A 14538-nucleotide genomic window follows, 5' to 3' on the forward strand; every position below is an offset into this window, starting at 1 on the left:
TCAAGCCTTGTTAAATGTTATACCATACCCTAGTACAGTGTTCCTTGATAACTGGATATACTCATACACCTACGAATGGGGGTGAAGTGGTTACAACGAGCATATTCAATTGTGATTTATAATTCTAGGTGTTGAGTATGTAGCTCAAATGTTCCACACCAATTTATGTTTTATATCAAGTGGAATTTTATTTTGGGGGTCAAACATAGAATTTTATTTGTCTTATGAAGTGTCATTTTATACTAGCTGCCATACTGCCCATCCAATTAATACTTGCCACATGTGTAAATAAACAAATTTAATTATTTTTTTCAATTTAATAATGGTGTTTATTTTATAAGTTTTAATATTAAACAATATTATAGAGTGTGATATATTTATATAGATAATGTTTAATACTTCAAATAACATCATCTTTAAAGTTTTCCGAAAGAGGTCAATCCAATCCGATCCAATCCGAAGTCACCTCTAATTCGGTTGAGTTAGGGGTGATTTCGAATCGGATCGACCTTTTCGAAAATTTTCCAAATATTTTAAGAACCCAATATACAAGCCAAATCCAATCTAATTTTTTTTTCGAAATCAAAATATTTGTCCAAATTCAGAAATTTTGGAATAACTCGAAAATTTCAGAATTCTTAGTAAATTTCATAGATCTCTTTACTTTCCACTATTTTTAGAAAAGAAAATTTGACTAAACCAATTTGGAACTTCAAAAAACCAAAACTTTACATGTCATAAACTAAAAAAGAAATATATATATATAAAATGTTCTTATGAAAAGCTAATTTAAGAACCCTACTTACCATGATGAGGGAGAGAAGTGTTTGAGAGGAGTGGGAGAGAGATAGAGTGAAGTAGATATTAAGATTTGTTTAGTTGTTTGTTTTGTTTTGCTAGTATAGAAAACTAGTATATGAATGAATGGTCATGATCTTATCAAATGGACAATGGAGTTTTGTTATAATATAAATATAAGGTTTCACAAAAAATCGGAAATAATGTTAAAATTTTTGAATCGGTTATATTTCGGAACTTTCAGATCGGATTGAATTTGAGAGTTATATCTGAATCCGATCCGATTATTTTTCGGAATTTTCAGAAATTGAAAAATCAGTGATCGGACCTGAAAAAAATAGACCTAAAACCAGATCAATTTCGGGTTGGAATTCGGCAAAATTGAAAATTCCGCAAAAAGAAACGCCCCTAAATTTTGGACGAATGATTCTAGTTAGGGCAGGGAATCGGGTCGGGTAGACTCGAATCCGACCCGACCCGACCCGATTACCGAATACATCGGGTTTGAATCGATTTTCATATCTGTTTATGTATTCGGGTCGGATTCGGGTTCGGATATGTCGGGTTCGGGTTCAGATTCGGATATAATTTTTAGGGTTTTTTTTTTTTAAATTTTTAGTGTTATCCGATCGGGTTAGTCGGATTCGAATATTAAATTTCGGATATAATCGGGTTCGGATAATGTGAAATTATTCGATTCGGATTCGGATATAGTCATATCCGACCCGAACCCGACCGATCCCTGCCCTAATTCTAGTTAAGTAAACGACGCCGCAGGTTACCAAAAAAAAAAAAAATAAACCCACACCACTAATTCCACTAAACCGAGGAAACAGCAAATCTGTCAGATTTCACATAGATTAGACGCAAAGTATAATATATTCGATTGGGGTAAGATGTCGTTATCCGTATTAATTTTTTAACAGAAAGGACGTGAGTGGCAAACCATTCAACTTGTCGTTGTGCTGAAAACAACACAAAAGTCCATAGGCGGAGCGAATAATACTATTTCTTATACATATCATGTGAACATCACATGATCACGCGAACTTTAAAGAAAGCACCATGAACTACTATCCTAAAAAATATTATTAATCAGATATGGGGAAACGGGGAATGCAGAATCACGCAACTAGTCATGTGATTGCGTTAAACCACTAAATCTAAATGACCGAATAATGTGGATCCATTGATTTGGAATTTCAACTTGTGCTTGTAGTAGAATATAAAAGGAGAGTACATCTAGCAAGACTTGAAACTTGGAAGACAGAAGAAAAAAATGGGAAAGCATGAGAGCAACCTTTAATGGTGCCAAGAATTTTTCTTCTGTCTCTGTCTCTAAACTTATGGAAAACCAGAAAACCAGGTGTGCAACAGTGGGACATTTAATGGTGAGAAATATTCTTCTTCTCTGTTTGCTATTGGTTTATTCAATATCAACGTCTTCTTTGGTATGTATGGTACTCATGATATAGGGCTAGGAAGCGATGGCTACCTTGTACGCCGTTTGCTATGTTCTAACGACTCCAATGCCCAGTCCCCATAGCTATGCTTTATGATATTTTAATTGGATTTCGTCATTGGAACTGATAGTTACCATGTCGATTACTACATAGAAGCAGTGGTTGATGCGTCAAGCATGTTGTGACTAGCAATTAAACTTTTTGTTGATCAAACAACATCATGCCAGCGGATCAGTTGTCTAAACTAAGTGGGACGCTCTTAATACTGTTAAGTAAGCGAGTTATGTCTACTTTCATTATTTGTTTCAACAGAGGTTACATATAATTTTGTAAAAATTAATGAGGTTAGAGTTTCCATTGGATTTTCTGATTTTATGTTGGTCAATGTAGTACTTAGTAAACTGTAGTAAGCTGTTCTAGCAGGAAGTTTTGCTACCAGCTTAGACGGGTCACCATGTAACTAGTGAACTTGCAATGGTTTCCCCTATCTAAAGAGCAGGGCTCAAGATCAGTCATTGGCTGGAATCCAATGTCGAAGATGGAAACCTGGTATCGTTTTGTCAAAATTATTCACATTTCTGTCCTCGTTTCCTCAAGGAGCAGGTATTCATATGTTGCCGTATTTAAGCACAAACATGTTTTCTTATATTAAAGCACAGACTTAGAAATGATGGAGACAGAAGAATATAACACTCTGTTTCCCTCAGTAATCTATACTTGATAACTCATCCCAATTCCTTTCAAAAACTCTTCCTTCCCAAGCAATTGCATGAGTAACTAGCTTGTAAGAAAAGTCGAAGTTTTTTTTTTGGTAAAAAAGATGTCGAAGTTTCTTTGCTATATATTATTGGTGGATCTCCAGTATCTACAAAAGTTCAGTAAAGCATATATCGGTGTTTAGAATCAACGAGTTACAAGAATGTGAAGAAAGTAAAGCAGAGATCTCTGGAATTTTAAGGACCAATCCACAATTGTGGCCCTTCAATAACGTACTTTCGGGGTAACGGGAATACCGGGTGACATTTACCAAAAGCTAGAGCAATAAAAGCCAAAAAAAAAAAAAAAAAAAAAAAAAAAGCTACTTCTGATAGTTCTGTAGGTCTTCTAGTAGCCAAAAAAAAAGTTGTGTGGGTCTCCATGCCGCAAAAGATATGGGGGGCTAGATACAAAAGGTAAACTGTTGGAGCTGACAGGAGGTGGAATGCTTCAATGGCAGCTTCGTGAACAAAGCGAGGGTGTGCTGACTACCTAGCTAAACTCTGTAATATGGGTGAATGTTAGTGGTCCTTATGAATTACTAGGGTTTGCCCATGCTATGTACGGCACTGATAAACTCGACGCTCCTTAGGTACTATCTCTTACTGCTCTGAAGGCACAGCGTGCAATCCAATATTCCCATATGTTGAATCCAAAATTGGTTTTCACAAGTGCGAAGCACTCAAAATGCATATGCAACAAAAATCGATTCGCACGCTAGAAATGCACTGGTTCTCATTCATTAAGTTCTATTGTTCAGTGGCACCTCCTGCATACATGCACAACAAATAATTGACTGCATTTGACAATATTTTCTTTAGTTTTGACAGACTTCTTTAAAAAAATACGCCTGCAGGGCTATTTAAGTTTTGGGCCACTTTTTAATTGGATAATTTGTAATTGGTCACCAATTGATCATTTATTTGTCATATTTTATATATTGACACATTTATTCTTAGGACCAAACTCTAATTTTGATATAAGATTTGGGTATTTAATAAAAGGCCTAAATTTGTTCTAATTCGGATGGTATGTTCTAATTATAACGCATCTTTCATGTAATTGGTAGTTGACTCTAAATACAATAACAAACTCTAAATTGACATAAAATTAGCCATTAATTGGGGTGTATAATTTTATGTTCTTAGTACTATTAAACAATTTGAACAATACTTTAAACAATTTTATGTTCAAATTTAGGTTTGAGATAGTCCAATTTGAACAATACTTCCCAATTATTATAGTATAAAAACTCATGAAAAACAAACACCTTCTACCCTCTAAATATAGTAATTGAATTATTACAACCCCAAACATGTTCATAATAATATTCCTGAAGTTTCGTTTTGCTTTTACCACAAAAAAATATGTGTAATGATCGAGACTATTTAATCCGTACAATTATGTAAAAATTAATAATATGCATTTTGTTTTGCTTCCACCTATCATTTTTCAGTCGTATTTGCGTTTGTATGTTAATTAACTTGGCTTAGGTGCAGGATGTAAGTTGGTTAAGTTGTGGTCGTAAAAATATTCTTCTATGGCCATTGAATCAAATCTTAGATTTTGTCAAGTGTTCCGACTATTATTTGGAATTTTTAGTATTTGGTCATACTGTTAATAATAATATTTGTGTTTGGTCCACAAGTAAGTCTCGTGTATGGCATGTGCAGGGCATTTTAGCCACTTTTAGAAAATTATAGATAGAACAAGGCGGTCAACGCAGTAAACCATCAATTTTGGACTAAATGCAAATAAACGATCAATTAATGATCAACTGCAAATTATCTAATTAAAAAGTGACCCAAAAACTAAATAGCTGATAAAACTAAAAACTAATGTTTTACCTACTCTTAACTAATTATGCTAAGAATAAGTAAAATCTTATGGATTTACTCTAAATCAAAGTTTCTACTCTCTATTATCTTGTAATATGGTGGAGTAAAGAATTCGTTCAACTCCTAGTTTCTTAGACGTAACAGTTTCACTAATTTAAACAATTCTATAATATCAACGAGAGCAATAATTGAATTAAAATAATATGGTGAAAATAGCTAATTACGATATGTTAATTTATACTATGGCAAATTGATTATAAGATGTGAATGAGAAGAGAGGTATTAGGCGGATTTGATTCCACCTTAATTAAACTTTAATAAGCTAGCATATATTTTGTTGTAATCCTAATCTTTATGTTTTCACATGAAGGTTGGGTCTTTTTAATCTCTAATTATGTATGACAATCTCTACCAACTAATAATTAGCATGTGAGACAATTTAAACTCATTCTCATGATGAATTAATTACTTTCTAAAGTGGTAACACATCAAGTCTTTATCAAAGCTTCATCAAACCCCTCTAATAGAGGTTTAGCTGAGATTTATTATATTATCATCATTAGAAGAATGAGAATAAGAATAAGACATAATTGAAACAATGTAAATAACTTGGCTTTATTAATGGTGATTATGCTAATAAAACAATAATTAGGGTTTTGACTTAAGAAGAAAACTAATTATTATCTAATTTATTAACTAAGAAGGAATATATGAATTAAAAACTAAGTTTAACTAATGGAAGGGTTAGATCATAGAGAAAGCCTTAGTCCTCTTTATATAGGAGAGAGCTAGGTTTACAATTTTGTGCATGGGCTTTGGAGCTATGTTTTGGGCCATTAAATCTAGTATAAAACCTAATTACTTAAGTCCAAAAGGATTTTTCTACTGGAAATTATTGCAACAGCCTTTTTTTCCACTTTTACTCCTCTTATTGGATCAAGGCTTGGACCGTTAGAAATCTCTTTCCGAGCCGGTCGTTTTGACATATAATGGGCCCAATTCTGAGATTTGAGTCCAAAGATACGGCCTACAAAAGTTCTATTAACTTTTATCCTCTATTTCTATCCGCGTTGACTTTGACTTTTCAGCTTTGGCTGGGCTTTAAAAAGGTTTTTTCTCCTTAAATCTTGGCCTCTAATCATAGAACTTCTTAGCAACCAACCTTTGCTCCTTTCTCTTGCAAAAGTGGCATTTTTCTTCACATATTTGACTCCAATACCTGAAATACACAAAAGCACGTAAACAATACTAACTCTTATTTATTATACACATAATTAGTCTAAATGTAATATTATTAAGGGGTTAAAACTACAGTTTTGGGCTCTTATCAAACCACCTCCAAACAACATTTTGTTTGTCCCCAAGCAAATATGAGAAATTAAAATAAGTGATAAAAAGTGGAGTTCTAACTAATCTCGTTTCGCCGAGTGCGATTGCATTGACCATATGCAATAAGGCCTTAAACCACTAGGAATTTCCTAGTGGATGAGTTATAGCCTCGTGAGAGTTTTCCAGAAAAGGTACTCACAAACTTCATTTATATTCTACAACGACTAAGAAAAAAAAATTATGTTTCCTTATTTATTCTCAGATATCTATACATTTTACTAGCAATGAATACAGAATAATAAATTCAAAATCTAAGCTAATACGTGCATAATAATCAATCATCTAGGGATAAACATATATATAATGAACTATGCTATGAAATGCAATAACATGTCCATTTTGAAAACTTTGGAATAACGTCCTTAAGTAGGTCCTCACATATATGTCAAGACAAAAACACTCTGATTTTTCTACTCAAGTTTCACTCACTCCAGTGTGCAGTGGTACACTTTACATTACAATCTCAATGACTATGATATTCACCTTTAGCATATGTTAGAGATTTGAATCTCTTCCTTGGCCAAAATGTGAAAACAAAGTATTTCCTTACTCACGATCTTCGTGTTCATATAATTTGGAGTAGGGATTCGAACCAACCTAAATTCTAGAACCACTTACAACTTGGTTTTACTCTTTTAGGAAACTAGTGAGTAAGTTTAGCTATGATTGTGTAAATACTAAATACTTGGTTTCTTTACTACACAAAAATTGAAAACATTAAGTTACATAAACATGCAACTAAGACACGATAAAATTTTACTTAAAACGAAAGTGGAGAGTTAATTCTCCTCATGTGAAAATAACTTTTGTTATTTGATTTTAGTAAGTACATCTTAATCTTCCTAAAACTCTTAGACAAATTCTAATAAAAGAAAACTTGATCCCTAACATATATGACTCATCTCTAAGCTTCATACATGCTAGCATGTAGAACCAAAGTAATGACTTATCTCTAAGCTCATCACTTTGATCCCTAACTAGACTCTACACAAACTATCATTTTGGGATAGGATGTAGGTCTAGTTGTTCTTCCTAAACAACTTACTAAACCAAATAACAAAGATTTTCTCTCACACACTACAAGAAAAAATGCTTTATATTACTGTTAAAAACAGTGACAAAAAGTGTTTTGTCACTGTTTTTTTTTTTTTTCCAAAACCGTGACGGAGTGGGAGTCATTTTTTTTTTCCCAAAACCGTCACAAATATTCTTTGAAGAACAGTCACAAATAGTTGAAAACCACCATAATATAACCAACTTTAAGTGACGCTTTCTCTTTGCAGTGTGATAAATTGTATCCAAAACCGTCATAAGAAATAACACTTCTATAACTGTTTTCACAAAACCGTGACAAATGGTTAAAGATTTTACAAAAAAAAAAAAACGAAAAAAAAAATCAATGAATTGGTTCCGCACTCTATATCTCTGCTGAATCCCTATACAACCTTAACAAAAATAAAGTCTTAACAAACCCGTAATCCATTAAATTTCCAAATAGCATTTACAAACACTAATTTCATTGAACCAATCCAAGCTAGACTTAGATAACAATTACATTTATTTAAACAAATCATTCCATTACACCAAGTCGTCCCATGAACTCAAATACATTTATCATTTGTTATTTATCATTAATTTTGAAGCAGTAGTCCACAACAAATTCTAGTAAGAAGCCAACAAACTTCAGTATCATTATTTCTCAATATACCTCTAACACGTTCCTCCTAGTACTAATAGCTCCTTCTACATCTCACTTTGTGATACTAACCATCACGGGCCTTGATTTCCTCCTCTGAAACTTTCCATGTCGGACTTTAGTCTGGTTAACAAGATTTTGATCAATACAAAATTAGCAAAAGTCGTTTACGTGCTAAAGTTCAAAGGAATGTAATATAAACATTATGAATAATACTAAATGTTCACAAGATAAAATAATTGGCATTTGGAAGGTCAAGAAAATCAAGTTGTAGGTTATATACCACGAGATGTTATTAAGTAATATAAAGATACCGTTATATCTACTATAACTTTATGGGAAAATAAACTTGAAAATTTCCGATGGATGATCGGGGTAAAAAATTCGATATGTGTTTGTAGCAAAATATATCAACTATAACTTTATGATTACCTGTTGGTTATAACTATCTGTGATGAAGAATTTTCAGTAGCTAATGATTACGCTTTAAGGCTCTTGAGGCATTCAATTCTCGGCTCCATAGAGAACTTTGCTTGTGTCAAATCTTCAATATCTTTGCAACAAAAGACACCAAAATAAATGTCAAGACAAACAAATTGAGTTAACTTTATTGATTCTCAACAGAAAAGGGTACAAGAATAATGAACATTAAGTGGTTCCTCGATCAGCCAAATAACTCATATCCTTGGATAAAACCTATAGCGATGTTGTTGGGGCTACATTGAAGGGCCCAATAGATCCAACAAGTAATCATAGCTGCTAAGTTAAGGGCTACCAAGGAGATGAGAGATATTGTCTTGAGAGCATGCACAACAAATCTTGTTTGAGACTTATGAAGTGAACCCAAAAAGAAAGCAAGTCAACTGTTCCAGAAGCAAAGTTTTAGATCTGCTTCATGCAGAACAAACTCATGATTCCATTTTATACCACTGTCCTTGACACCGCACCTTGCATTTCTTCTTAGCACACTAAACTGAATTGTTCCCTGCATATGTGATGCATATCAGGTATATTTGGAGTTTTCCACTTGTCAAATAACCGCCAAAAACGAGGAGGAGGCCGTTTTTGCACTCGAAATATAGAACTTCTAGGCATATATGGTTCGGTTTTATTTTCACTCAATGGTAAGAAGTGGGAAGAAGGGGAGACTCGGGAACATTAAGAGAGTCAAGAAAAGATGGACGATTCGACGGGTTCCAAAACGATGTTACAAGGTTAAGTGGGATATGATTGGAGTCACTTTTGAGATCAAAATTATAACCGTTTTTGATTTCCACCTTTCACTACGTCTTTGGGTTCCCCGATCAACGAGAACTACTAAGCTTCATTCACCCCTAAAAAAATAGAACCATTAGGCCGCTTAGCTCTAGGAAAAGATTCCGCTTTATTGGTTGTAGAAGGAATAGAATCTCCGAATAACCAACTACAAGATAGTAAAAGAAAAATCCCCAAAAAAGCACACAAAACAACAATTTCGTTCTTCCTCGAGGGTGTATAAAGGCGGTAAGGCCTTCCAATCATGGTTCAGAATATTAAAAATGTCATTGGTAATCAAAATAGATAATCTTTTTTTGAGTACATAATTAAGATAAATATTAAATATTAGTCGAATGTTTACTTTTGAGTTAATACTTGTACTCAATAATCTTAGCCTTGCATATGAGAAGTCAAATTACATCACTGTCAACTATTCAAGTTATAACATCGCTACAATGAACTAACCAAAGGCAAACATATTTAATATAATAAATAATATATAATGATTATGAAAGCAAAGTTGATGAGAAGAAAAAAAAGAGCAAGAAAACAATCTTGTAATAAGAATCAAGTTTGGAGAAGTGAAACAAATCTTGTAATCCCTTTCCCACTCCAAGAACTCTAACACACATCACGCTTGGGAGTTGGGCCAAAGTATTTGTTAGTGGTGAATTGGCAGGTAAGTCAAGATTCAAATCCATGTCGATAAATTTTAGCTTTGAGTTACACTGATTTACCCTCCCACTTGAAGTCTTGTTTTCTCTATCTTGGTCTTTTTACAGAAGATTACGAGATCAATGTTCACAAACTCATTTCGCTCTGGGTTGCGGAAGGTTTTGTGCAATCAAGGAGAGATGAAAAGATCCAAGATGTCGCAGAGGACTACTTGGAGGACTACATTCAGAGAAGTATGCTCCAGCTAGCTTTAAAGTTGTTTGGATGTTATTTCTAGTTTGTATTAGTGAATCTTGTGTGATTCTATGAGCGTGTGTTTCTCATTTGTTAATGATGAATTACTGCTACTTTAATTATTATGGAGCATTTAGATGTACAATTATTGTAATCTGTTGTTGTTGGCTCATAGTGCTTTTACTTAAAAGTTAAGTGTGTGCAAAGATTTTTGTGATTTGTCCGAGTCATTTTAGTTGCCTTAAAAAATTCAGAAACTTGATTTTCAACTAGGAATCCTAAGAAGAAAAGGTAACGCTTTTGACTCCAACTTAATTGAGTTTATACATTTATACAATTATCCAACAAACAGGGACTTAAAAAAAAAAAAGGACTTAGTTGCGGTTGCACGATCAACAAAGAAAACAAAATCAAAATTTAAACCAACTTTTAATTTAATATGCAAACTCAGATTAGTGTAATTTGTAAGGTAAGTTGAGGTTACACTAAAATAAAAACCCCAAGAAAAATGAAACAAGGAAAACATACCGCATGAAGGAAAAGAACTTAGAAACAAGAATGTACTTCAATTCCCTTACAATGTTTCCACACTTCAACCAACTATCTTCATTTATGTTACATACATCACAAGCACATTCAATATCCAAGTCATCCAGGAATCGGTAGCGGAAGGTTTACTTTCTTGGAGAGAAATACAGGTTTCAAAAGCACCCACCAAGGCCTTGACTTTGCTCTTTGGTCTCAAATTCTCTTCAATAACATTATTGAGCAAGCCTTGGGCATCTTTCTTTCCATTCACATCTTGGTGCCTAAGAACAACTTTTTCAGATTCAAAAGATCGCTTTTTTATCAACTTCTCTCTTTAAAGTTTTTCCTTTTATTATCACCCTCAAGTTTTCTCTCCCAATACTCTTCCCCTTTCATATCTGAAACTACCTTGGGGCTTTTCTCGGACTTTAGTCCTCCCAATTTTGTCAAATAAAACCCTAAAAAAATCGGTGCTTGAAATGAAAACTTTCCTTTACTTACCTTGTTGAGATGAGAAAGAAGGAGAAAGAGCAAAACAAAAAAAAAAAAAAAAAAATGGTTAGAAGGAGAAAGTTGGCTTATTTGGAACTGTCTAGTTTTTTTTTTTCTAAGTGTGTTTAGTGTTGGGATTATTTTAGGCGGAAGTGTTTGTAGGAAGCATATGAACGATGGGCTTTTTTGTGTATCTAAGTAGTTATTTTTAGTAGAGTTGTGGCGTGGACCGAAAACTAAATGAGGTCATTTAAGATGGTGACAGGGTGCAGGAGTATATAACTATTTTGGGAGAATAGTCACAAATAATCTTCAATACACAAATTTTTTAAGAAAAAGGATTTGTGGATTATCACAAAAAGCATTTCAAAACAGTCCACAAAAGCCATTTTCTGCCATTTGTGACCGTTTCGAACAGAACAGTCACAAATAACATTTTAAAACAGTCACAAAAGCCCTTTTTTCTACTAGTGACATGAGTATTATTAACTCCCCACAAAGGGAAGGTTAACTCATGATCCTTGGGATAAAGGATGACAAGTGTAGAATGTAAAAAGAGAGAGAGAGAACAAAAAGAATAAACTATCTATATAAACTCACTTGCATTTAGATTTGTTTTTAACTAGAAGAACACAAGGTTTCCTCCATTAAAACTATTACAAGTTTTTTTTCCAAAAACTAAAACTCAAATAAAATCTAAGACTAAGGAACTAAAATAATAAATGGTAAAGGAAAAGAAGTCAAGGGAGTAAATGGAATGTCCCCTCCTTGTTTTGTTTTCTTCTCCATTTGAGAGAAATCTCATTTCCTCCCACGTGAAACACCAAACTACATTTACTTTCTTCTTAACCACACAATCCATAACAAAGTGACACCTATCTTTTTTCATTATTAACACCTAATCTCATCTAACTTTATTAACTACATGCAAGGTGTCACTTTTGCACCAATTATTTGCAACTTTGTCTTAACTTGTATGATGACTCATCAAATCTTGCGGGCCCACATAGTGGTCCACGTTTATCCAGATGGCGGTTCGGTCTTTTTTTTGCAATTTTACAACTTCTTGTCTATCGTAGAGTTCATAATTTTGATTATCTCGAGCAGCTTCATTTTCGCGTTCGAGTCCCAGGTTCAAGAGGTGGGAGCTTGAAGTTTGATATACAATTTGTTGGGCTTCACATGGGTGATTTGGAAGAATTCATATATACATAGTTCCCCGTGCTTTAACGCAAATTTAACCAATATTTTCATGTTTACTGCGAAGACCTACAAAAGTACGAAAACATACTTATTTCATGATTATTAAACACATAATTAACCAAATTTATATGTCTCAATGGGGTTTAATATTACAGTTTTGGGTGCTTATCAACGTACAAGGGAGTTGAAGTCAATCAAACACATCTACCACTTATTATCATACTAACCTATTCCTAATTGAGCTAGAGGTCTTTATTAGGTATTTCGGGGATTAGGTGATGGTTTTAAGAATGAAGGAAATGGATATTCAAAAGGATAAGTCTGAGATAATAGAGTCTTCAAATTATGTAACTAGAGAAAACCTTGTTCTTACTTTCCTTCTATACTTTGTTTCCATCCTTAGCCATTTTTTTCTTTTTCTTTTGGCTTTTGACTCCTTTGATTATGATTTTTAGAGTTATACCTTTTTATTTATTTATTTTTTCTGTTCTTTGGATGGAAACTTTCTTTTCTTTTCTTATTTGAAGCAACTAACAAATTCTTGGTTTTCTACAGGTCTTTCTCTTTTCTTTTCTTCATTTCATCTCTATTTTCAGACTCATTCAAAAATGGGTAAGCTGATTTTTATTTTTATTTGTTTTTGTAAAAGGGTAAAGAAATTGCAGTTTATGAAAAGGCTAAAGAAAGGCTCAGAGGGGCGACTATCGGAAAATAATTTCATATAGATTTGAATTTCTTGCTATATCGATCCAAAAAGGGCCTAAATTCTCATTTAGGATATGGTATAATGATCAAGCAAGTGGACGTGTGATTTCTCTATTCGGAATTTACTTCTCCCTGCTTGTGTCATTACTCAGATATTTCACTCATATAAGGTTTTAAGGCTATGTTCTCACAGGATTTGTAGAATAAGTACTCTAGCCTAGATTTTAGAAACTTACTGCTTATACAAACATAGATGCTTGTGCAATATATTTATGAAAAGATACAATGACTATTACCTACTTATTAACCTAAATTTCTAAAAACTATTCTAATTTAAGAGCTAACGTGAAACTTCTATATTAATATCATCATGGAGAAAGAAACAATACCAATATTCCTAAATGCATAGTATAAATACTTATTATTTATTTATTTACTAGAAAACAAGTGCATATATATATATATATATATATATATATATATATATATATATATATATATAGGTGCCTTAAATTACGCGTGTTTCTATGCCATCCCCAAACAAAAACATGTTTTGTCCTCAAAATATAGAAATAAAAAGGATAGAAAATACCATGGAAACGCTTGAAAATTTAAGAACACCTGCAAAACAAATTCAGAACATACTAATATAGATAAATAAAAATAGACACAACTCTATATGAGTTTCACCCATTATGGGTATAACAAAAATTAAATTGTTTGGGACATAAGCAGACACTAACAAAAAGTAAAACTTACCTCATATCCCTCATTTAAGCATTGTCCTCCTCTTATATGAAGAAGTGAGGTTCCTTTGCATCCTGCCACGCCATGACAATTTTCCAGGACTTATGCCATTTATCATCTACCTTTGCTAACCTGTTAAGCATCACTTGGTCGGATGGGGTGTAAGGGGCAACCCAATTAGGCTGTAGTCTCCACCCAAGCCAAGTCATTGCACGGAATAAGCGTATAATGCAATTGGTGGGTCTCACAATGTCAACCCCAACCCAGTCCGTGAAACGGGTACAAAACTCAAGAAAGAAACATAGCATTATGCGGCAAACCAAAACAGGCATAAGAAGGTACTTATGCTTCATACTATGGGCTCATGCTAAACTGGACACTAAGGTCTGGGGAAGGTCATAGAGCATACGTCCCTCAACTAGAGCAAGGAAGACGTCACAAGTGGCGTTATTCGCAGAAGAAAAACGACATTCCCCTAAGATATTCAGCATGATAAAGAACATAATAGTGCCCACGTTAAGGGACAAGCTACCAAGGGCAACGTTATATTGCTCTTGGTCCTCTACACGAAAAATCCCTGCCCCATAGGTCTCATGCAAAAACTCATAGTTGTAGATATACATATTATCAACCAAATAGCCCCATTAGTTTTGGATTTCAGCAGGCATAGAAAGTCCAATAGTAAAGGCCAACAAGAACTTGGTTAAGTCCATTGTTTCATCATCAATGGTGACAGAGAACAATTGTTCCCCATCCG

General features: G+C 33.6%; 1 long non-coding RNA gene across 1 annotated transcript; it reads left to right on the plus strand.

Annotated features, from left to right (window-relative positions):
• Positions 1-1839: 1839 nt before the first annotated feature.
• On the plus strand, positions 1840-13224 carry LOC147489738 (uncharacterized). The gene is made up of 2 exons (XR_015200746.1): positions 1840-2189; positions 12885-13224. It is a non-coding gene; the product is annotated as an uncharacterized LOC147489738 (long non-coding RNA).
• Positions 13225-14538: the final 1314 nt, after the last annotated feature.

Source organism: Coptis chinensis, chromosome 7, assembly GCF_015680905.1.
Source record: "Coptis chinensis isolate HL-2020 chromosome 7, ASM1568090v1, whole genome shotgun sequence".
NCBI classification, from domain to species: domain Eukaryota; kingdom Viridiplantae; phylum Streptophyta; class Magnoliopsida; order Ranunculales; family Ranunculaceae; genus Coptis; species Coptis chinensis.